The sequence below is a fragment of the Chrysoperla carnea genome, chromosome 2, assembly GCF_905475395.1.
Source record: "Chrysoperla carnea chromosome 2, inChrCarn1.1, whole genome shotgun sequence".
In the NCBI taxonomy this organism is placed as follows: Eukaryota; Metazoa; Arthropoda; class Insecta; order Neuroptera; family Chrysopidae; genus Chrysoperla; species Chrysoperla carnea.
This window is the reverse complement of record NC_058338.1, coordinates 72,309,446-72,336,918: the sequence shown is the minus strand read 5'-3', so window position 1 is coordinate 72,336,918 and position 27,473 is coordinate 72,309,446. Positions and strand designations below refer to the sequence as shown.

The window sequence follows — 27,473 nt, the reverse complement described above, 5'->3', positions numbered from 1 at the left end:
CACGCACTCACCAAGTCGTGTGTGTGCTGTTCATCATCAGTCAACATAATAAATATCAACTCGTCAAAAGTCAAGAGTGAAAATCGTACACATTATCAACCTCAACTAACATCAATCATCATTCCTGTTACATTAAATTTTTACTTTTATTTTTTTGATATTCAATAAAAGAAAAGAAAAAACAACTAGAAAAAAAAGGATAAATAAATAAAAGTAAAACAAAAAAGATAAATAACATACGTGAAATTGTATATGGCGGAAAAGAAGAGGAAGGCATATTTATCAATAATGAAGAAAGAAGTGAAGAACACATTATTTTGTCACGTTGTTTTGTGGTAAATGTGTTGTATTACATTGTCTCATTACATAACAGGAAAAAGTGTGTGAAGAAACTGTAACTGACCGTCAATTCGACTGACTCACAGAGAGAATAACCTCAAAACGTACGTACGTACGAACGAACGAACGAACGAAACGTTGCACGTAAATGACAACTCCTTTTATTTGTTTGGACATGTGAAATGTGTTCCGTTCTTCTGTTCTTAAATAATATGAAGTGGTCGTTTTGGTGTGTGTGAGAGATATAGTGAGTGAAACGAGAACTATTTTTACTATACATTTACTTCCGAACAAACCACTGTTACAAGTTGTGTGTGTCTATAGAGAATATATATAAATATACGGATACATTCTCTATGTCTATGTGATATGGTCTATAATAGTTCTTATCTGTCACTAAATAACCAATGAAATGTGATATGTTCTACATTTAGTGAAATAGATAAATGTTTCAAGTCAACGCAACGCAAACATTTTAAGGTATTCCATTCTGTTTATTTGTATTTTTCTGTCTATTTATTAGTCGAGATTGTTTCGGTGTAGGATTAGCGAAATTTTTTCAAAAGCCTGGGGCTTCAGTAGAGGTGTTGCAGCAGTCATGTTATTTTAAACTTGAGTTCAAAGGATATTTCTGTATCGCAAAAAAAAGTAGCAACTTGTGTATAACCACAGCTTGGTTGTCTCTTGTTATTTCGATATTTTAAGCTTTGGTTTACCCCCATTTATTAAAACTATGGCTGATCAGCTTAAAAAGTCCTTTTTGTATGTAGAAAGATCTAAATAACGCATTTGTTAAAATATAATTGGTCGGTTACGGAAAAGACTCAAATTATTACTAAAAAATGTGTTCAGAATAGCCAGTTTGTCACTAGCTTTTTTTGAGAAAGATATGCAATCAAACAATACTAGTGTACGATGATAACTAGCTTTGACCCAAACTTGAAAAATTTAGAACTTACTTTTAGAACTTTTTCAGAGTAACGAACATACACTTCTTTATAATATCGGATAACATGATTTTGATATTATTTAAAAAAAAAAAAGAGTTGGCGTGAGTTTGATAGCAAATTCCCAAAATTCAAAATCTGCCAAAATAATGAATGATTCTTGGCCTTATACATAATACTCATTGATGTGCGCGTTGTTTCAAAAGATGTCACTCAAGCTATAAAACTATAAGATTTTAAGTTCAGTAAGCTATGTCAAAATACTCGATTGTCATAAAAGACTCAAATTCCTTGACATACCATACAAAGTTCCGGTATAAAATGTTCCAGGCTTGTACGCCGGTATATACTTGACTATAATCTGTATTTTATCTATATTTTTTTTTTATATTTGTTGTGTATACTTACTCTTTCATATTTTTGTTTTTGCTACTTTAATATTGCAGATGTCATTTTTATATCTAAATGATAAGAATTATTAAGATACGTTCTACAGATTTAGTATTTGTTTCATATGGAATATCATATCTTTCCAAGGGAATAAATGGAATTAAATAGGGTTCTAGTATTTATATAATGACGTTTTAAGATTATTTTGCTTGTATTTTATCCCTCCAGCCTCTGGATATCAATTACAAGCATTACGAAAAAAAATCATCTATTCCTATTTTGCACATTTATGTGTTTTTATACCATGTATATATGAAATATATCATAGTTTAATAAGTTCAGTCCCAAGTTTGTAACGCTTAAAAATATTGAAGCTACGAAAAAAATTTGGTATACGTGTTCATAAAATCACCTAATTTGTACATTTCCGGTTGTCTGTCGGTCTGTCCGTTTGTCCGTCTGTCCGTCTGCCCGCCCGTAAGCACAATAACTCAAAAACGTAAAGAGATATAAAGTTGAAATTTTTATAGTGTGTTTAGGACGTAAAAAGTGAAGCTAAGTTCGTAAATGAGCAAGATAGCAAGATAAAAATATAAACAACTTTTGTTTCAAACAGTTTTTTTGTAAACATCACTGTTTACCCACGAGTGCGCTAATTAGGTGAAAATTTTATATTATGTATTAATATGAGAATATCAGTTATGTGTGTGTGGCTATTAAGAGTGGATATCTTTCTTTATTCAAGTGACGATTAACTCAGTCAATTGTTTGTTTTCACTTGTTTATCACTGGGCAAGAATATTTCGAATGTATTAGAGTATTCTGAATTGGAATTTAGCACCCCATAAGCTGTATGAAATATTCTATCGTATCAATGTGACAAAAAAATTTAATTTTGTTATAACGCTTTTATAGTGTATACATACACAGAAATATGTTTCAAACAAAAGTTTCAAAGGGAAACAAAAACCCTTGAATGTCATTTTCACATTAAGAGACAATCAGTACTGCTGCTGACAAGGAAGGGCAATGGAATTTTAGAACCTTTAGACAAATTTGGTTTGCTATTTTCTAATACTAAGTAATTGCCTGCCTTTCTTTGAGAGATAAAAACAAATTCAAGTCTATTTCTTACAGGTTTTTTTGTTGAATTAAATTATATTGTAAAATAATCCTTGGTAAAGGTTTAATTTGAAATATCCCAATCTTTTAACATTTTTTATTTGTTTTATTCTTTCTTTTTCTTTATTTCTTATTCTTTAAGGTGTATTTCCGTTAGATAAAACAGATTCAAACCAATTTTACAGATATTTAATGAAATACTTTAAAATATTAATCTGTTAGCGTTTTTAACCCTTTTTTTTATTTCATAATGGTTTAAACTTATCGCATTTATTTTTTATCCTCGATTTAGATATTACTTTATAATCTGTATATACTTAAACATAAAAAGGGCTAGCACCCTTTTTAACCGACTTCAAACAAAAAAGGAGGAGATTATCAATTCGACTGTATTTTTTTATGTGTGTTACCTCAGAACTTTCGACTGAGTGAACCGATATTGATGATTCTTTATCTATTTGAAAGCTGGTGCTTCCCGTGTGTGGTCCCATATCATTTTGGTCCAGTTCTGGAATCCATGAGAAAACCATCAAAGTTTTATTTGCATTAAGTATGCACGGCAAGAGGACGAATAACTCAATATCACGCCAACCGATATCTATGATTCTTTTTTTAGTGACAAATTAGTTAGCGTACTTCAGATTCACTAAAAATCACAAAATAAAAAAAAGAAAACTTTTAACAAAAAGAAATCCGACTTCAAAAGAAAAACTTTTCCTGACTTCCAGACAATCATATAATGTAGTTAAAATATCTGTTATTTTTGGAGTCGGTGTCAACCAAGCTAATGTAGCAAACTGTTCTGTCAAAGTTGTTTCCTTGGCTGACACCGACTCCAAAAATAACAATTATTTTAACTACATTATATAATCGTTATTTTTTTACTTTTTAGTACATATTAATTTGCTTTGGAAAAGTTTTTCTTTTGTAGTCGGTTATATTTTTGTTAAAAGTTTTTTTTTCTATTTTATTTTAACCTGTGATATTTTATTAATACATTGTAATAAAATTTTCTTAAATGGTAGTTTCAGTTCTGTTATATCCGTACCTAACGTTTACGCCAGATTCTTATTACTAATTTTGATTCTTAGAAAAATGGTTTATTTAATTATTTTCTGTGCTGAAAATTGCTAATTTGAATAAAATATTTTAAAGCATAAATATAATTAATTTTAATTAAAACTTTTATAGGGAATATCGTAGTACCAGGGCCAATATTTATGTCTTAAAAAACATATGGTTATTCTCTAAAAAAAAAAACAATAAAAATAGTTTCCCTTATTATTATTATTCACTACACAATTTTTATTTTGAGAATTTAAATTTTTTTAAATTATCGATTCATGATACAATATCATAAAGTACCATGAAAGCATTACTTTCAAATTGTTATCTTTACAGTTCTCTCACGAGAATAGCAATTGAAGCATTGAAAGACCAACAAGTATTTCATACAGGTATTCTTTTATTTGATTTTCTACGCCATTTTTACTACGTTAAGTGTTACAGTACGTTGTTTGATTCAAGTTATCTACTGTTAAATTTTGATGTGAGAAAATTCAGTGATTTAATTCAAATCAGTGAAGGTAGAAATGATTTTAATCACTAACCCAATAGTTAAATTGTAAATAAATTAACTTTAAAAGCTAAATTTAGAACTTTTCAAAAATTTCGTTCAGGTCAGTTTTTCTCGCGGTTGGTTGTCTTTTAGTAAGTGAACTCTTTGTCTTCCAATTGTTGTAGTTTAAGAGAGTATTAGGTCAATCTTCACCGATTTGATAACCAGATGGAACATAGTTTTAATGAAATTTTATTGATTTATAAACAGGCCTATCAAAGTTTTTCTATCAAAAAGTGCTCATGGCTATTTTTAATTAAATCAATTTTACTGAAGGTATTTCATGAACTCTTTTTTGGAGTCAATCTTTCAATTATTTTTAATCTGATACCAATTTCGATCGGTTAACAAATCGGTGTAGTTACTTATATTGCCTTACCTTGTGATATGAACAGATCTACACCAACCTGTTAACCAATCGGTATCAGAAGGAATATAATTTAATTACGAAAATAATGGTAGCCATGAACACTTTTTGATAGAAAAACTATGATAGGCGTGTTTACTTCGATGTTGCACCGTCTCCTGTACTATAGATAATCGTGAAACTGTACAGTGAGTCAAGATAAAATGTAACCAGGGCACTGCGCGTTTCCCTATACGTGTCCCTGTTTTGTAATGAATTTCAGTCTGAACAACTAAACTAAACAATATTAATATTGTGCCTGTCTATCATACACCAAAACCCTTATCAGTTCTATGGTCCACTACACATCACCCATTCAATATCCAAGTTATTGATTACAAAATCTAATTAATTGGATGGTCAATATTTCATTTACTAATAAAACAATATTTTATAATATAAAATAGCTAAAGTAAATTTACCACGGAAAATTGCCATCCGCAATTTTATAATGCATTATAAACAAGAGTAATTAAATTTAATTTTTAATTAAATTTCAAACCATTACGTTATTTCGTTAGTTGATCTTGGAAACTATTAAATTGCAATTTAAAAAAAAAAGATATGTGAAAACTTCACAGTATATTTTTGGAATTATTTGTAGCAAGCCAATTTATAAAAAATTTTCTGCTTCGGCAAATTTTCTATTTCGTACCAGTTTGTAAGAAGTACAATAAGACGTAAATTTTTATTGAAAGCAGTCGTTTATGTGGAAAAACAGAAAAAGAAACCCAAAAATTAGTTTTTTTTTTTTTTTTTGATTATTACTCTTTTGGGAGAAACGAAAATTTAGAATAAAACGACGAATTGAAGAGGGGCCAGTTAAAGACGTTTTATAAGCCAAATGATTTGTCGACTAAACCCTCTTCCAACTTCTTGTTGTACCTGATAGTAAATATCCCTATTTTCCCATTTTTCTATACTGTTTTTATATTAAACTTATATATAAAACTGGAGTGATACCCAGCCGCTTCGCTGGGTTTAAAAGTAATGACATTGAGTATATCAGAGAAGATGGCCTTGAAATATTTTATATTGACTATTTTTACAGAAATCTGTAATTTATGGTAATTTCAAATGTCAAATTAAATTTTTTTGTGTTTTTTTAAAAATATATCTTTATAAATTATAGTTCATGTGTTATTCTGATATATCAGCTATATTGCTGTACAGTCTCATTAAAAACCATTCGCTAGTTTAAGCGTGAAAGCGTAACAAACAAACATGTTTATTTTCGCATTTATAATGTATAATGTATAATACAATAATATAATAATATTTATAGATTTGAATGATGTAGATCTTTTCGCTTGAGATTGACGTCTATTTTGTCCTTATAGATATAAAATGATAAAAATTTTTACGAGTAACTTCATAATTTAAGAACTCGTTAGTCGAAAAATTAATTACCTCAATTTTTGTATTTTTCCATGTGATTATCGTGACTCTACTGTACCTATTATTTTGATTCGCCCAAACATTTTTGGGATTATCTTGACGTAAAAAGTTGTTTGCATTTAATCTATGTTTCTATTCATATATCATATTTTGAAATAGAATATCCTGTAATATTTTTTATAAATTTAAAAATCTGATGAATAATTATAATTATCTAATTAAATAATGGCGCGTTGGAGTTGAGTTTTAATAAAATAATCATGCAGAATTTAATTTGATAATATGATTAAAATTTAAAATATATTTTAAAACATTCGAGTATGTGGACAGAGGCTGGAAGGGGTGTTATTATATTTTTATATAATTATTATTCATAAATATTGTTAAGCTGCTGTTTGGTGATGATAAATTATGGAATTATAATAAATTCAATTAGAGTAGTAATACAATATAAAATGCGGGACTTACAGTTATATGTTCAAATTCAGTATGTTCAAATACCTTGCAGCCAAAAAAAATTGTTCAAATTGGTGAATGAATTTAGTGAGTCTAGAAGAAAAAGTACATACTAATATAAGAGTAAATAATTTGTGATCTTTGAAAACATAATAAACTATCTAAATCTCAAAATTATTAATTTTTTTATTGGGATTTAAATTTTTTGAAATCCATTTAAAAGTATTTTTGAACATTTGGGAGATTGAAGTTCTCTTTTCTATATGCTTTTTCCAATGGTGATAACAGTGTGTAGCCCATGGTCTAGAGGAATTTAAAAACTATGTACCATTTTACATATTATAATCGATTTAGAATTACTTCTAGGATATGTAGTACAAATAGTGGAGGGGAAAAAAGCCGTAGATTTTTGAAACGTGAAATATTTACAGCGTTATTTTTGTATTTATTTACTTTCACCTAAGCTTAACACTATTGAATCTTCTTTTTTAAGACAATTAACACGACGAATATGTCGAGCAGATCCCTATTCCTTACATTATAAATGTGAAAGCTAGGATGATAGTTTTTTTTTTTTTTTTTTGTTACGATTTCACGCAGAAACTAGCGGTTGAATTTGAATGAAACTGTACAATTGATTGATGAGAGCTTTAGTTTGTGGAAATCCATATTAAAACTTGTAAATAATTAGAAACTAATTAATATTTATTTTGCACAAGTCCACTTTAATTAACTGTAAAACTTAATTATCTAATTTATAAAGAAATTTCAAAAAAATTAAATTTATTCTGACATTTTACTGCTTCATCTATGATTATCATTTTGAACCATAAATTAAAGATTTCTGTAAAAATTTCGAATAGTAAATGGTAAACAATTCATCTCCATCTTTTCTGAAATACTAAATGAATTATGATGATTTTTACTTAAAAAAATTGACAACTGTGGACATGTTTAAGTTAGTAAAACAATCCCTTCAAGTGTTATACAAGAGGGATAAGTAAGATCGAGGGAGGTAGAGGCTATAAAGCGGTGATTCTTACTTTTAAGCCCAGTGAAGCGGGCGGGTATCAAGCTAGTTCATAATAATTTAAAGTATTATTGAAACTTTAACGCAACTGTCACAATAGTTTAGCGCCCACGATGCTAGTAATTACGTGATGAAATATATTGCAACAAACCCCACCTTCTTCTCTTTTGTAATTCCATACGTTTTATTTTCGGTAAATATTCTGCATAAATAAATCACACTGTAATCTCATGTAGTTAAATAGGTTTTTCAATTATACAATTAGCATCCAGATAAAATGGAACAACGTATTCCATCCCACTAAAAGATAAACCGTATTATTTATCATTTTCCCAGTGGCAATATTCAAACAAACCTATTTACTATGATGTTTGCTTAAGGGGTTTTAGCATAATATTGTATGTCTTGCGAAGATATTTATATTTGTTTAAATAAAAAAATCTAAGAAATAATACTAAAGATCTAACTAAATCTTAAAAAAAGAGAAAATATAGAGAAAATGATACTTGATGCATTTTCATTTTATAAGTAATTTTCTTTTATTGTAAAATAATAATTATAAAAATAATTAAAAATAGTCATTTCACAAATTGAACTTATCTGAACTGTTAAACTGAACTTTAACTATGCCACCAAAACTTTTTAGAAGCTAAGTATTTTCTGTTTTTCCTTTCACAGTCTTTTGGATACCTTTTTTAGTTTTCATTTTTATATAAGAAAATACCATATTGCCATTGTAATCATTCTAATTAACCTGTTTTATGAAAATACCAATAATTGAGCCTTAGTTTAAAGTTTTAGACTGTAAAATTAATGTCTAATTTTTTTTGAGTATTCTTTCTTTAAACCCATTTGCAGTTAAACAAAAAGTTTTTATACCATGTTTATGTAAAATATACAAGGTATAAGTTTAGACCCGACAGTTTGTAATGCTTAAAAATATTTATCCTATAAACAAAATTTTACTGTAGGTGTTCATAAAATCACTTAATTAGTTCATTTCCGGCTGTCCGTCTGTCCAACTGTAAACACGATAACTCAAAAACGAGAAGAGATATCGAGCTGAAATTTATAGCTTGTTCAGGTCGTAAAAAGTGAGGTCGAGTTCGTAAAGGAACAATAAAGGTCAATTGGAACTTGTAGGACCGTAGGACCCATCTTCTAATTTGTTGGAGGTAGAATAAAAGTTTAAATGTAAAAAATGTTCCTTTTAAAAAACTTATCAACGTTTGTAAGCAACATTTTTTCATTTATATCGCTGTTTACCTGTGGGGGGGGGGACAAATTAGGCACAAATCATATAGTACCTACGTGTTATATGGAAATATATATGTGTTACATGTATGTATGTGTGTCTATCTTTTTTTACGTACATGTTCATGGCATTTCATTAATTTACTAAGGATCAATCAATTTAAACCCAAACGGGAAGATTCCTTGTTTCACTTGTTTCACATTGATTTCTGACTGTTGTGGTTGAAATGGATATCCGGGTTAAAATGACGTGAAAATTTGAAAAAAAGAAAATGTTATTCAAAATTTTCGAATATTTATTCAAATCATTATTTGAAATATTGAACGTGAACGTTTTTAAATTTATTTATTTATTATTTTTAAAAGTTTCTATTATATTTACATTTATTATTATTTTATGTTTGTTGTTTTAAAGTTTCAATCTTATCATATAAACAAGAGAATGGATACAATACCACACATCATGCGATGCTATCATTGTTATTCCAGCTCAACATTTTACTCAAACTTTATTTTAATTTATTCACTATCACTGTGTTCTTCCTACATTATTGTGTTTGGCATACTATTTTTTATTATAATCTGCATATATCTAAACATTGTTTTTCACAATAAATATAAGAAACAAGCAACACATATTCAATAAAAGAACAAACGTACAAGGTCTTAGACGTAAAATAAGTATGCTCGGCAAATACCATCTATCATCACGGTTGGGTATCTTTGGTGGGATTTTTCTCAATCAAACTACTCAATAAGAACCAAAGTTTTCTTTATTGATCACCGTTCTTTCGAGAACTGTGTGTTTTCTGATTAAACCACGATATTGACTTTTAAGTGACACTGGCGCGGTTGCGCCTCGCTTTGAATCTTAAACCACTCATAATCTTGCATTTTTATCAAAACGGTTATTCCTATTACAAAATATAGTTCAAACTATTTGAATTAATTATTCGATTTATTATAAACAGAGAAAATAAACAATCGATTGTGCTACTTGTTGAATTACCATGTATAGACAGTGTGGAATATCAGACCCTGTATTTTTTTTTTATAAATTAGATAGTTTAAAAAACAAAAATTTCTATCAAATTTTATTGTCAAATTTTTATGAGGGAATATTTCTTTTAAAGAGCTTAATTTATTAAAGTTTTTTTCTTGTAACGATTTTTATAAGAAGGAGTCATGTAGAAGCCTTTCTTAATAATTTTTAAGAAAAATAGATTTCTCTGAAAATGAGCTTTGTGACACCAAATATATAGTAAATACAAATATATAATACTAGCTTGATAACCGCCCGCTTCGCTGGTTTAAAAGTAAAGATTAGTACCGCTTTATAGCCTTCATCTCCCTTTTTCTCCCTTTTTCTCACTTATCCACCTTCCATAACACTCGAAATAAAGCTTGTTTTACACAGTTAAAATATATGTACAATTTCCAATATTTTATAATGTAAAATAGTCATAATTAATTGATTATATCAGAAAAGATGGCCATGAATTGTAGTTCATTTACTAACTTAGATATTACAGTAATAAGTCAGTTTTTATTTAGTATATTCTTCCCTTTTTGGAAAGCGTCCGCTTCTTTATACACTATAGAATATAATAATAGCGAAAAAGGTTGTGATTAATTATTAACAATATCAGCATAGAATCAATCAAGTGTTACATCGTCTGATATACCCTGTATCGATACAAATTAATATAAATTGAAGACTCTGTAGATTATTATCAATAGTGAATATTATGCATTTTTCTCATATATATTTTAAATGGATATATTTTGATATGTAAAGAACCAATAAACTTTCTATGCAAATACCTTTAAAATGAAGAAACTATACAAAGAATACACACGAATAGCTACTAGTAGGAAAACTTGTGAGATCTATCTCTTGTTCAAGGATACTAGAACTACAAGATAGTGTTGTAGTGCTATACAATTTTATATAGGGGAACTTTGACAAGGTGTGGTTGTAGCTTTGACTATTGCCTATACTTTTTTAAAAAGATAATACGCCTTTACATCGAGTAAGAAAATATACACTTAAAGTAAATGTAGCTTTTGGTATCGAAAACTTGTGTGCAAAACTCGACGATAAAATTGTTTTAACATTGACGATAATCGAAAATTGTCTATTTATCCCCAAACATGTTATGTAATTGAATTAACCGCTTGAAGTATTTTTAAACATGAATACCACATTTCATAGCATGAATTGGAAATTTTACAAATTTTTTCTTCCTAAATTTATGTATAACTTATCAAAAACTTTATATTTTGTCCAATTTTACAAATTTTTAATGGCAGGAAAAAAGTGCATTGTGGTCCATGAGATATTCGGAAAAAATCTGCGTTGATTACGTGAAGATTGACATATCAATAAATATCGTCTTGCTTGCCAGTTTAAATTAAATCGCGAGCTTGAAGCCTCGATAACAAAGAAAATATACTCTTCCAAAATAGAAATAATCGCAGGGAGACTTTTTCTTCACGGTTTGATCGAAAAACATGAACAGGTGGATAGCGGTGAATCAATCAAAGATATTGGCCTATATGTTGTCTATCTATATTTTTTTGGAAAAGGAAAGGTTTGTGCTCGAATATTTTCCCCCTGAATAAATGTGGGTGGACGAAAAGTTCAAAATGATAAATAAGTCTAACAATGCCTATCCATCTATATTTTTTAACGTTGCCTCATTGAAAAAATCTCATCTAAATTGTTTTAATTTTGATTGTTTACGTTTCCTCTCCGGTAGTGATTACACGATCATTTCTGTATTCAGTTAAATAGTAGGACGACTTTTTTGACTCCTATTGAAGTCTCCATACGGTCTTATCACACAGGTTTTCCTATTCATCTTCTGGGACAAATTTTACAATAGCTAATCGATAAACTAAAGTTTGAATGTGGCCTATCTAGACAACTCTCCTCTACAGCATGCCGATTACTAGTTGTACAGTATGGAATTTATAGATACTAAACTACATGTTTTATAGCAAAGTATATTGCACCATAAAACACACGTTTAGTGTATGTAGTCCAATGTTGAATGTAGCGAACGAACGAACATAGTTACATAGGTGATACTTTTATCTGTATAACGTATTTTATGAGAATTTATTTCTGGTCTGAGTCTTAAGGAAATTATTACCAAGTAGCATACAGTACAGTGTAACTGTTACTACTTTGTTAAAACTGTAACTATTATTAAAATACGTTATTCTATTGGGGGTGGGGATAAAATGTTTTCAACTGAGGATTATTGTAAAGTTTATAACATAACAATGTTACTTGTTCCCACATGGAACGTACAGTGGTGCAGAATATTGTCGAGTTTTGAATTGATTTGAATGAAAGTATTCAATCGATTTCTAGATATGCATATTTTGACTTTTGAACAGTCAAACATCATTTGAAAGTTCAGATACCTATTAATGTCGGTATCGGTCATTAAACGATGCTAAAAGTAACGTACCTTTTTTTGTTTTCAAAAATTGTATCGTTCAAAAAGTGAAATCTGATGAAAGCTTTGAATTTGATATTTGAAACAATTTATTTGTATAGGTTACAACCAAGTTTTGTTTACTGTCACTGTATTTATGTATACATACTATGCCTTTGCTGTTAAGACTAATTTTCAATTGTTAAGATATAGAGAAAATGTCAAATTATAATAATTGAAAAATAATAACTTATTATACTTGTTACATTAGAAATTGTAAAAGTAAGAGACGAAATTGCATAATTTATATTTTTCAAACAGAAATTAACATGAATACTTGTTAAAAAATAAAATTTGTTAGAAAATATTATTAAATTTTCAATGTAAACCATACAATCCATTATATGTCCATACAATTACATTAGTAAAATAGTGTGCGTTACTATGGTAATTCCTTGAAATAAAAATAATGCACGGAGCAAATAATAGGATGAATACATACATACTCCCATCCATAGATAATAAATATGTATATTATACTGCTCCCATTACACTGCCCTTCATTAAAATTAATCATTTAAATGTAATATTTAATTTTACATTTGATGGAAATATGGTGGATAATTTTCATTTTTTTTAATGGTTCGAAATATAACTTCTATATATTAGTTTTTTTGTCAAAACGGTAAGTTGCCTTAATTACTGGAGAAACTTAAAAAGATTGCCATGTGCCCACGCTTCTCCCATCATGCTACGTATATAAAAAATGTCATTTTTATTGCAATTATATGGGGCGTGGTAAATCGTTTTCAAATTTTGACAGCGTATGCATAGATTTGAAGATTTCTTAAGATTTTGTTTGGACGGTAAAATCATTCGTTGAATAATGGCCGTTGCTATCGAAATCTCCTTTTGAAACAGCTTCTAGCAAGTTAGACAGAAGTCCCATATTTTTTCTTCTGCCTCATTAGACGTTTTCTAAAAAAAATTTTTGACTTTCTGTTTTTTTTTTTTTTTTTAATTTGTGTAAAAATGCACAAACGAGTTCTAATTGCACATACAAAAACATACCTACAACTTTCCGTTTCTAATGAAAAATATGCAAATTTTGATAGAACTTATTTTAAATTCGATTTCTACATTTTTTTTTTCTAGGAAAGACTTGCATATGAATTTTTTGATTTAATAGAACCAAAACGCAAATGTGGCAATTTTTGTTGATATTGGATTCTATACATTCCTCACTAAAGTTTTTACAACTTTCAGCATATTTGTAGTTTTTGAAACGTGAGTAGCCAATATGACTGTTATAACTATAGCAAATATTCGTATTTGGTTGGTCATTCGGCTCGATGCACTATATTTATGATGAGTGTAGTTTCACTGTAATAAAATATAAAATAATATTTTTCAAATTAAATTATGATTCATATGATTTTAGTGATAAAAATGTAATTTGCAATTCATTATAATTCATAAAAAATGATTTCAAACTTCAATTTTTATATATCCACAAAAATAAACACACATTTTTTTTCAAAAATGTTAGATAATACAACAGCTTTTCAAGTCGATTTTATAATAAGCAAACTATTTTAGCATGTTACTTTTGTTCCTTTCAAATGGAAAGAGGTCGTTCTGACTACTCATTTCCTAAGTTATTTTAATCACTTTTTGTCTATATTTTCGATTTTTTAGAAACACAATTTTTTTTTCTTCCCCGATGGCATTAAATTTGACACTCAGGCCTCGATAAAAACTTTATTACCAAACTAACCTATATGAGTCCTCAAAACGGTAGTCCTTAAGGACAAGCTATTTAAACAATTAATTGTTATGTATCAAATTCCTTTTATCCTAAGCATCGCATTATTTTAACTTTGATTAAATTATAGGAAAGGGATGAAGTGTTAAAATGAATATTAAAAACTAATTGTGAAATTTTATACAAAATCTATATTAAAGGTATTCAGTTACAATTTTATAATTACATGTAATTGAAAATAATTCACAAAATGTTTGGTAATGTGTTCTACTTATAACACATACTTTTTATCATACAAAGACATATTTAACGTACTTCAGAAAACGGTGAGGTAATTAATATGAAACAAACGTTCTTGAACGAAAACATATATAATCATAATAAAGCAGATTAATTATCATACTTTGTATTTATCATGTCTTTCTTAAACTAATTATGTAATTACATTGAACAAATATATGAAATGATTTGTCACCCTTTTCTAAGTTTGAAGAGGGAAATATTTAAGAGAAATCTTTATATACACGAATTTCAATGAATATTTTGAATTAAGCATGATGACTGATCATTATTTTAAACGTATTTTCTTGGGTAGGAAAAACAGATATAACAGAGCAAAAAATTAGTGAAAGGAACAGGAGCTTTAATATGGAGTTATATATTTTAAGTAATGAAAATTTTCCATCTGAGCTATCATTAAGTAATCAGATATTATAAATCTGCTAGAGAATATTCGTTTACAAAGTAAGAATGATATTGGCGATTTTTGATCCCTCTATCCTCATGAAAGGGTACATAAGATTTTTTAAACAAGTCCTTCCTATTCTTAAGTAATACTTTATATCGTTTTTCAGAATAAAACAAGTGAAAACAAACAATTGACTGAATTAATTGTGAAATACCATGTATATGAAATAATGAAATACCATGTATAGACAATGATGATTACTCTGTTACATTACACATACATACATGTCACACATATATAACTGATATTCCCATATAAAACATACTATACATTTTGCGCATAATTTGCGCTATCACGAGTAAACAGTGATACGAAAAAATGTGTCAAACAAAAGTTGTTTATTTTTTCATTTTTTTACATTCAAACTTTTCTTCTATCTCTAACGGCTTACAAGACCCAATTGGCCTATGTTGCTCATTTACGAGCTTGACCTCACTTTTTACGTCCTAAGCACCCTATAAAAGTTCACCTTGATAAATCTTTTCGTTTTTGAGTAATCCTGATGACAGACGACAGACAGACAGGCAACCGGAAATGGACTAATTAGATGATTTTATGAACACCTTTATCAAAATTTTGTTCATGGTATCAATATTTTTAAGCGTTACAAGCTTGGGACTAAACTTAGTTTACCTTGGTATATTTCATATACATGGTATAAAAATGATTTTAGAAAAGGATCAGTTACAATAAAATTCAAAGTTTATTATTTATAAAATATAAAATAAAGAAAAATAAACACGTTTGGGATTAAAAATTTTAATAAAGAATAAAATTTTTGTAAAATAAGAAAACCATTCGGCATCCGAAATGGAACTAGATTTCTAATATTAATTTTCGACAGACAAATGTTACGTTGAATGGGTGGAACAACTCCCTACCTCCAAAGTAAGGGCATGCATGGGCAAAGCAAGGGCATGTAAGGGGGGGGGGTTAACCCCCCCGCCCTCGTGGGGGGGGGTTAACCCCCCCGCCCTCGTGACCCTTACTTAATTAATGGAATTTCATATCATCAAATCCACAGTATCATCATCTTTTGCTCCTTCTTTAAATTTTTAGCAGGTTTCATCTATTTGTATTTATTTACATGTTAGTAGATCCATCTGTCAATGATTCTGTGAATACATTACGAAGAAACTATTAGGCAGCAGAAAATAAGCATTGTAAAATATATTTTAATTCATATAAAAAATGCTATAAATTTACGCATGATTCCTGAATTCGAAACGCAGAAGATACATCAAGAAATGAAACCTCAAACTGCCTACTACCTTTATTTAAAAAAAACTTATTTTTTAATTTTTTACTTTTTCGTAAATAACGTGTAAAGCTACGTTCGCGAAGCTTGAAATTATCTTTTTATATACGACTTAGTACTTGCTAAATGAGTCAGTTGGTATTTGATAAATAAGTCTACTTTAAAATGCTTACGACTATAAAAAGTAACTTAAATTACAAAGCAATAAAACCTATCTCATCACAAGCATGCATTGCCAAAAACTTAAAGAAGCATCATGGAACTTTAGTTTATTTGAACAACTGCTCTCATTTCCAACTGTTAACATAAACTTTTTTATTTTTCAATGGCCAAAAGACCTGTTTGAAAACAAGTTTTTAAACCGATTTGTTTAAAAGATCAACTTACCGATTCGCAGTTGTGTATGTGTATGGACTATGTGTATACAGTCTACGTCTAAGTATTATGAACAGTTACATTTGATTGTTGTCAAAAATAGTATATAATATATATATCGTATATATGCACATGTTTCTAAGAACTTCACTTTAAGGACCAAACTAATTCTGCAATTAGTTTTGAAAATAAGTTGGTTTATTTGTGAAATGAATTTCAAAAACTAAAAATATGTTAAATATTTTAACAAATAGTAACAGTTATAACAGTTGGCTGATAAGTCCCCGGTCTGACACATAGATGGCGTCGCTAGTATTAAATGCATATTATTTTTATATAGTACCAACCTTCAAATGATTCGTGTCAAAATTTGACGTCTGTAAGTCAATTAGTTTGTGAGATAGAGCGTCTTTTGTGAAGCAACTTTTGTTATTGTGAAAAAAATGGAAAAAATGGAATTTCGTGTTTTGATAAAATACTGTTTTCTGAAGGGAAAAAATACAGAGTCCGGAAACTCATTATCAAGCCAAGTTTTTGCTTCCACTGTATTTTTTCCCTCCAGAAAACAGTATTTTATCAAAACACGAAATTCCTTTTTTTCCATTTTTTTCACAATAACAAAAGTTGCTTCATAAAAGACGCTCTATCTCACAAACTAATTGACTTACAGACGTCAAATTTTGACACGAATCATTTGAAGGTTGGTACTATATAAAAATAATATGCATTTAATACTAGCGACGCCATCTATGTGTCAGACCGGGGACTTATCAGCCAACCTATTACAAGTGATCTTTGTTAGTAACAATCATGAATTACTAACGTTCTATGTCTTCTGTCATTCAAATGTATTTATGAACATTTTGAATTTAAGTATTCTATGAATACTAATAATAATAATAACACCATGTATTATATGTTTTAATACAAGAATACAGTATGGGCCTTTAAAAGTAACCTAAAAAAAGAAATCTGTGATACAAAGGCATCCGCCGACAAATAATGGATGTAAATGCGGCTTCGATAAAATTGAATGACTTGAAATCAAAAAACTATTATTCTAAAATCTTCAACAGACGTTCTGGGCTAGTCTCTCTCAATTTTTGAGAAAAATAATGAAATCTTGAAAGTTCTAGTTTATGGAATACAAGGCGTCAAAGTTCAAACAAAGAATAATTTTACCGATTTTATTTATAAAGACGTATCCAAAAAAGACACACTGCAATCCTTTAGTTATATTCAAAAGAAAATTTTGTTTGTCACATCGAAAGAAAAAACATTTTTAATCACGCTAAAACATGGTTCTCGAGGGCTGTAGTATTGTCTGAGTTCGATTCCGATATCAATTAATAGCGTTTGATTTATATTTAAAAACTTTGATCTTTCATACATCCCAAATTTTTCTAAATTATAAAATATATTTCCCATCTATATTTCCTAAAAAACAGGGTCATGTTGTACCTAATTTATATATTAAAGATTGGATTAAATATCAATCGCATTATTATTCCCAAGCATCAATACTGTATTAAGATATTTCCGGTCATTTTTTCCCTACTATTGTCTATTTTATTAACAGGCCACCCTGTTTAAGCATATGTGTATAAAGTTTGACCTAGTAACAGTTGATATTATGAAATTTATGCCTGTCAAAGTAAATATAAATGTAATTCAACAAATATCCAATTGAAAAATTGTATATATTATTTATTATGAAATATACAGAACGAACGAAGATGAAAGGCATACAGCATGTCTAACAGGTGACAGACGTTCATGAAAATAATAAGAAACTCTTTTCCATACTTCTGTATCACTTGCAGGAATACTCCAAGGTAAATCCAAGCTAGATTAAAACTATTTACATCATAAAATTCTACTGCGATCAGCTTTAAAAGCCTGAAAAAATTGCTAGATTTTAAGAAAAGTAACTTTTTCTTTCGTCATCTAAGCCAATTTAAAAATATGGTGGAAGTGCAAATAAATGCTTAATCTATAATAATGACTGATATACTATCTTAGTTAACTGCGTTTCCACCATTTATCCACTTTCTTTTCTTAAATATTTCAATTAAAGTTGAACATTTTAGCTCTCGAGCGATAAAAATGATTTTGAAAAGTGTAAACTGTATTTTTATTAAGAAAAATTGTCAAAACTATGCTGAATTACATCTTGGCGGACGAAAAACGTTATATTTCAACAACCCTTGAAAACGTGTTTGAGAAATGGTTTTACAAAATCCTTAAACTTTTCTTAAATAAATTCAGAGGCGGACTTTGAGGGTCAAAACAATTCCACTTAGAAGACACAATAAGGAAAACTCAATAATTAAACAATCATTCTGTGAATAATACGAACAAAGCCGCGAGCATAGAATGATAATAATTAAATGAGAAAATTCGAGAATAACAAAATTATATGAAGAAATACGAAATATCTTTACAGACAATTTTTTTTTTTTTTTTTTTGTTATTTTAATTTCAATAGAGACATAAAACGAATTTAACACAATGTTCTATGTATGTCTAGATCACTGCCTAAAATCTTTGAACCTTATAATTCGAAATTTATTCACTCGAATATAAAGTCTTTGGTACATATTAAAAAACTGAGTGATAATGGTTGGTAACTTGTAGGTTGTACAGGAAAATGGAAAGAAAGAAATTTATTCATTTTTTTACTTTTATAGTTTTCTACTCTTTTAGACCGCAAGTCCATATTTAATTAAGTTATTTCCATTGTTCTTTTAATATACCATTTTTTTATTCAATTATGGTGGTAAAAGATGTTTGCTGCCACAAAAATCGCGAAAAAAACATAAAATTTTGACATAAAAAGGAGGTTAAGAAAGTTGTGGTGTTAACTTAATCATATCGTTAAATTTTTGTAAATAGTGTTTCTGAGTTTTCGTACTTTTCTACAATTTTCTTTTATAAGCTGATTATTAACCAAATAATACAGGATGAAATTGGCAGAAAATTTCCAACTGTCGAAAAAATATTATACTTTTGGTAATGCTTTATTTTAAATTTTCTTTTATCTGTCTTCAGATAAGAATCATCAAAGGCTGATGGCTCAAAGAATCATCAAAAGCTGATGGTTTAATAATGCTAGTAGTCACAAACTGGAATCTAAAGGTCATAGTTATGACAACTTGCTTTTATACGGAAATAAACTTCAAAATTATTTATCGGAATCTCTTCTCTATATATTATTATCAATGCGAAAGTAAGGATGTTTGTGTGTTTGTTTGTTTGTTACGCTTTCACGCAAGAAACTAGAGAAAAAACTTATACTTCAGAATACCTCATGAGCTATAATTTATAAAGATATATTTAAAAAAATAATAAAAATTAGTCTGACATTTACTATTTTAAATTTTTACAGAAATCTGTAATTTAGTGTTAGAAATTATGATTATAGATGGAGATCTATAATCATCATTTTGACCATAAATTAAAGTATTATGAAAAAATATAAAATATTAAATGTCAAACCATTCATGGCCAACTTTTCTGATATACTCAATGAATTATGACTATTTTACATTTAACAAAATTGAAAACTGTGCACATCAAGAGAGGTGGAGGCTATAAAGTGGTGTTTTTTACTTTAAAGCCTAGTGAAATGGGCGAGTATCAGGCTAGTTAAGAAATAAAGAAACATTTTGTTTTGTTGAAAGGCAAAAACATTTTATTAATTACTTATTTCATGAAATGGAAAAAAAAAGTTCATATCAATACAAAGATGGCAATTAAAAATGCTTTTATCTTTAATTTAGTGTAAGGAAAAAATATATATACACATTGGCAAAAAGAAATCAATTATCATCTCAACATATTCAACAAGAGAGTTTTTGAAAAAAAATTAATTTATTTTGTGTTATTAGGTACTTGCGATGTGGAATGAGAAATAATAGATATTTCAAGAACAGAAATATTAAACCGTGAGCTCATATTAAAGCGAAGTTTTCATGATTATTTTTCTGCTTTTAGAATATTGATAAAAATCAGCATTAATCGTGATTAGAGTGCTGAATTTTAGTTAAAGAAACTTATCGTCAACAGTCTCAAAATGATAGGAGAGTTAAAACTGTTGTAAGATTTGAAGAATGGTTTTATTTTTTACAATTATTAACCCTTTTTCAACGATTTCGCCAATTTTAAACTTCCCGCCATTTTCAAAAAACATATACAAAAAAAATGTAGTCGTAAATCACAAAAATTACAAATTTCGATTTGTAAAAATTCGATACTCGAGAAACAGCTATTACTTCAAATTTCTTTATCACTGAACTCATCCTTAAAATCTTTAACAAGATCAAAAAAATTGTGGAAATTCCAATTCATTATGAGCCTGCGGTCTATATTTTATATTTTCACAAAATTCTGATGTGTGGGAATGTATGTACATGTGTGTGGAAATTAAATAGGTGAGATGATTCGAATTCCCTGTGGGATAAATGTAATTGAAAATCTAAATCTTACCAATCATAATTTATTTATATTTTACTGGGTGACGTAGAACCATGAACCATTAAATTCGTGGCAAACGTAATTTAATCGTGGAAACGATAATAATTTTTTATTCAATTTCTTAATAAAAGATACTAGAGACAAAATTTACAATATAAATCTACCGTCTTGTTTTATAAATATATATGTCTTCATAAGTTTCAGTTTTTTCAAAATTTATAACATACTAGCTGCGAATAACCTGCTTTGCAGAGCAACGTCTCTTCCTTGCCTGAGGGTTACAATTTTGTCATGTACACGTCATGCTCCTTTATTTGATACCCCAAGTTGGGTATATTAAATTATGGTATTAGCTTGTGACTTGATTTTTCCATTTTTCTGGCCTCATTCTTCTTCTGTGATTCTCCTCAGCCTCAAATTCAGTTCTTCTATTGATTTTCTTGAGACGTTTATTAGTTGGAAGAGCAGTTAATTAGTATTAGTTAATCAATGGAAAAGCAAAAATTATCGACTAAAGAAAAATGTAGTTGTTCTTCCTATTTATGAACACTAAAAACACTCAAGATTAAGAAGTTTCTCAAGATTATGATGACATTTGATTAATGTCAGCAAATGAAATAGCGTGAATTGACTCACATTGGCTACATAAATAAGCTAACTAGCGCCAATATACATTACAAGGAAATTATTTCGGAAAATTCCATGAAACGTTTTTTTGAACAATCAATAGTTTTTATTATTAGGTAAAAACACTTCAAATTGAACACCAGATACATATAAAGATTTAGGCATTAAATGGATAAAATATTTTGATCACAAAGAAAATGAGAAATAAGAGTGAAAAGGAAATATTTCACCACCTCTCTCTCTCTTCCACCAGACATATCCACTGATAGCGGCAACTAGTGTACAACTAAGTAAGTAAATATATACAATTAAGAAATTGTAAGGCTATTTTCATATTATTTCAGTTGAATTAACTTATTTTCTTTATGATAAATAAGTTAATGAAAAAAGAAAATTATATGCTTTCATCAAATAATAAGAGTCTATGTTATATACATATATAAATACATACTGATGGAAACCCGTTAAACAAAACACGAGGACTAAAACGAATTTTACGTTCAACATGAATAATTTTACTCGTTAACTCCTAAAATGGTGGTATAAATACGCCCGTATTTCGTATGCCTGTATGTTATCCTATACTGACTACTTAAAGGAAATATTGTGTTCCATAGGATGAGGCACATTTTGAATCGCTGTTAAACTAGCAACAGCGCCTGGTACTTTCAGGTTATCTTTCAAGTGACCGAAACTTAGTAATATATTCTCGGTGAAATGCGAAATCTGTCAATATATACGCTCGACTATTGTTGAGAAGTATTGCAAGTTTTGAAATATTTTGACCAACAATTATCAAAATATTAAAAAAGAACACCGTAAACTTGTACATTATACTAATTTTCCAGAGACAACCAACACGTTAAAAGACGTAATTATATTGATTTATTGCAGCTGAAACCTGAAAGAGGTTCAAACCACTACAAATGTACTGAAAATTGGGATGTAAGAATGGGAAATTGTATACCCAGCAAGGCAATTATTTGAATGAATACTTTTCATATTTAACCGGAAGGCTTACTGTCTAAAATAAAGTATCAAACAATGGGAAAGTTAAAAAAAATAAAGCCCCATCATAGAACAAAAAAATCATTCAGCCAGTCATTGGGACTGTTGACAAGTATGAAAACTTAAAACTTTGGAATAACTGTGTTTTTTTCTTTTAAATTTTTTAATTAAGTCCATTGAAATGTTACAATTTTAGGGCCAAACTGAACATTTTTGGGAGGACGCGATTTTATTCATGGAACATGTAGGGGGGGTCAATACAACCTTAACCCCAAGTTTGTGGGGTTGGCGCCCTTGCCCCCCGCCCGCCATCTTGAAAAAAAGGGGTGGAAACATATTTTTAGCTGTATCTTGTAAACTATTGATTTCTCCAAAAATTTGTAAAAGCATAATTTGTAGCAAATTGTCGTGGCTACAATTGTCTATATTTTTTGCAATAAACTTAAAATTTAAAAAGTTATGAGCAAAAAAGTGACAAAATTTTGTCAAAATTTTTTTTGTTTAATAACTTTTTTCCTTGTCATTTTATCATAAAATTAGGTCAGAGCACTATTACAGAGAATACGTTTATGAACATTTACCCGCAAATTTTATTAATTTTTGTTAATTTTTAACGTAGTTACAGCGCTCCAAAGTTGACCGGGTTTATCAATGCGCATGATAACTCCAGTGGCGGATTTAGAGATTTGCCGCCCGTAGGCTATTCAATTTTTGCCGCCTCTAAATTTTGATATCTTAGTTCACAATCATATCAATTATCTATCAATAAAATTGCAACTTTATGATTTGTGCTCCATTATCCTCATTACATCAACTTTTCCCGTATGGTTAGTATCATCGAGAACTATGGTACCGTGTTAGATCCTTGATTATTTTTACAACAAAGAATTATCAAAAAACAATATTTTATGCAAAAAATATCTCAAACATGTACCAATTTTAAAGTTAGTTAAGGTATGTGTTAAAACTATACAATACTTATGTAATAGGAATAAAGCTTACACAAAAAATCTAGATTTGGCGAACGTTGATAAATATTTATTATTACACTTCCAGTTACAAAAAAACACAATAAATATATCCTTTCTTAATTATTTGTTAGTATTATAATTCAAGTCAAATTATAAAAGCATTACAATACTATTTTGCGACACTTTGAATTCCCAAAATCATTTATTATATCGTCGTACGAAATCTTGTTTATTAGCTCTGACTCTATGCACAAGAGAGCTAAAGCGTTTAGCTTTTCTTGACTTAAAGTCGATCGGAGGTAGTTCTTTACTCTCTTCAAGCAAGAGAAGCTTCTTTCACCTGAACAATTTGTCGCTGGTGTACAAAGAGCCATACGAAGTACTATATCCAAGTTTGGATAAATGCTTCCTAGATTCTGATCTCGCAGGAATAAAGACAGACTTTTTAATGATCCAGAAATTGGTTTTATTGAAATTCTTTCAGATGAAAGGTAGCTTTGAAAGTGTACGCATTCCTGAACTAAGTCTGTTTCTAAATCATTAGGATACATTTTTTCTAAAAAACTGGTTTTTTCCGTCAGAACTGATGGTAACAACTCACTTATTTTGGTAAGAAATGAAAATTTCTCGTTAAATCCGTGATAAGCCTCTTGTCGTTTTGCTAACTCGGATATGAGTCTGTCTATGACAACGAGAAATGTGTTAACCCTGAAGTAATCACTCGCAGCTATTCCAATATCTTCATCGGGTGTTTCATCGAATCTTTGTTTTCTTTTTGGTTGTCTTTTTTTCTTCTCTCTTGTATATTCTTTTGATACGCTTAACTCGATCGCCTTTTCTTCGAAGTACTTGAAATTCTCTCGTTCAGCTATGAAAAACTTACGGAGTGATTCGTAAAGATCAGCAACGGTGATAAAATCTATGTTTGAAGTCTGAATTTGAACTATAAAATTACTAAATTTCGACTATAATATGGAATCGCTATTGCGATATTCTAAAAATTCATGATCATTACATTATAATCAAAAGCGTTTAGCAATTGTTTATGCAGAGATTTTGAGATATTTATTATTTAGCACTGTATATAGGACTATATTTCGGTTTTTGTTGAATATTTTAATTCCTCTATAATTTTTGAAATTCGTATTTTGTGTGTGTATTATAATTTTTTCTAAATTTTGTCAATCGAAATAAAAAATTTATGAACTAAATTTGCCGCCCCTTAAAATTTGCCGCCCTAGGCTCCAGCCTACTCAGCCTGCTGGTAAATCCGCCACTGGATAACTCTGCTAAAACAACATGTTATTCTCGTTTTTTAATAACATATTTAATAAGCTGTTTCTTCTTGATAACGATACATTACTTTAATAATAGAATTGTATGGATGCATATATAATTGTATGGATTGCATTTATGACTAACATTGAAAATTTAATATTATTATCTCAAAAATTTTATATAAATAATTATGATAATTTACATTTGAAAAGTAATATTTGTGCAATTTGATTTCTTATTTTCACAATTTTTAATGCATTCAGTTTAATTAATTAGTGTTTTTTAATAATTTTAATTTGACATTTACTATAACATTGACATGTAAGGAATTGCAAATTAGTCACAACAGCTCCCTATAACGCCAAAATTTTTCACTGGAAGCGCTGGCATCGATTTTATTGTCCCTACCATGACTACGCATACAACGAATACAATAAATAATACAAAAATAATTATTTTATGGTTTGGGTTTCGAACGCATGTTTCTTAAATGACAATACCACAGATCGTTCAGACAGGTTGAATTCCAAGGTTTAGTTTGGGCTTCACGCGACTTCAATAATTCTCAAGAGTGTCTAACGAGCTTAAAGAAGTTTTCACTTCAAAAAACTACCAGAAAGTACTCTTGGCAGACGATATTTAATTATTTTGTAAGTTCAGTTTGATTATTCCATTATTTAAAATAATACCGTCCATATAAAAGTTTTTTCCTCGAAGCCTCAAAACAAATCATATATTTTTGGATGGGATGAACATAACATTGGATGTTGTACAAATATATACATATATTTTTACAAAAATAATAAAATACTTACATAATAATAAATTTATGTTCACAAAATAATTTTGTTTTCCTTTCACAAAAAAATGTGTTCTATTAACTAGAAGAAGAACAAAGTAATTTTCTTCAACAACTACTTTTGATATTTAAAATTATGATTTAGGAACAAAAAAGGTTGCCATGACTACGTCTCACACTTCAAGTTATTTTTCGTATTTATTAAATTTGTAAATTTTATTCAAAATTTAAATTTAAAAAAATATATATTTTTTTTTTGTTCCAATTATTTATAAGCCAAAGTAAATAATTGTTTATAAATCCACTAATCATTCCATTATCTGTTATTCAAGATGGTTTTGTGGTTCTTATTTTCACTAAAGAATGGATATACAGCTCCAAAGTAACTAAAACACGATAAGAACATTTCATTTCGACAAATGAACCTAAAAAAGATGATTTGGCGACCTTGACCTGGATGATTTGGTTACCTATTCATTCTGGTATAAGATTGTGTCAAATGGGTCAATGATTTAATGAATTTTTGTACAAAAATTTCTTTCGAATCAAATATTGGGTCATATCTCATCAGAATAATTCAAAACTCCAATTTCTAATAATTATTATTAGACATGACCCTATATTTGATTAGAAAGAAATTCTATTATGTTTATACAGAAAATTAATTAATTAATTAAACTATTTGATACAAGTACACATTTTTTTATTTCAAAATATGAAATAATGCATCTCCGATGCATCTTCCTAAGTATATACATTTCCTTCTCGTCTTACTGAACATCTTTTCTTCCAGAACACATTAGAAATGAACTCTAGTGATTTCTTAAAGCTCTGTGAACTATCACGCAAAAATTTCTTCACAAAGCAAATTTGGCAATTGAAGATAAATTTTTTTAATTAGTTAAAAGTTAAAAAAAAAAATGTTCGATACTATCTTACAAAACGAAGTTATGTGGAAAATAAAAATGGTACATCCTTTATTAAAATTATTTTAAAAATATTTCAATTTCCTTCTTTGAAGCTTTTTCGTATTTTATTTCTCTAAATCGTTTCCTTTTGTTGTTTCTGTAATAAAATGTGGAATGAACTATGATTGATTCTGTTCATGAAATGAATTACTTCTTTTTATATTTCATTATTAACGTTTTGAATTGATTTTTATTTCATTACTTGGAATTGGTGTATATCGAAACCAGTGCTTAAAAAGCTGCACATAATTAAAATATCAAAAGCTGTTGAATAAACTGTGTTAAGTATCGATGTCAATTGTGTATTAAACATTCAACATAATATGTATATATATAAAATCGTCATTGAATGGAGTTTTTAACTTGACAACCATTTTAATTATTTAAGAATTTCCAACCTTTATTTCCTCTACTTAATGGTTTTTCTCGTTTCTGTTTTGCATGTTTGGTTCACAATCGAATGTAAAATACTTATCCTTGTCAAATTAACTTCTACAAATCTTTGTAAGATTTCAGTTTTAAATATTTTGGTAAAGCTGCCTTTTAGTAATATTTTCGGTGAAAATGAAGGAATTGATTTCTGAAGGGGTGATAAAATGTTAAAAAATAAAGCATCTATAACAATCTAATTCGACTTTTGCTGGTATAAACAAGCACTTTTGTGTCTCAAAAGGGGGAAAATTTTGCAACGTGGCACAAAATGTTTTCGATATGAAGTTGTTTCAAATCTTTACTAAAATGTAATAAGAAAACAACAATGAATCGTCAAAAAACTTTTTTTGTTGGCAAAA

At 28.6% G+C, this 27,473-nt stretch overlaps 1 protein-coding gene across 1 annotated transcript in view; it reads left to right on the top strand.

Annotated features, from left to right (window-relative positions):
* The first annotated feature begins 310 nt into the window (after positions 1-310).
* LOC123292362 (leucine-rich repeat-containing protein 24-like) overlaps positions 311-27,473 on the top strand; it is a 79,176-nt gene continuing 52,013 nt past the window's right edge. The window contains exon 1 of the mRNA XM_044872991.1: positions 311-819. The gene's annotated coding sequence lies outside the window, so the exon portion shown is untranslated. The remainder of the gene's footprint in view (positions 820-27,473) is intronic.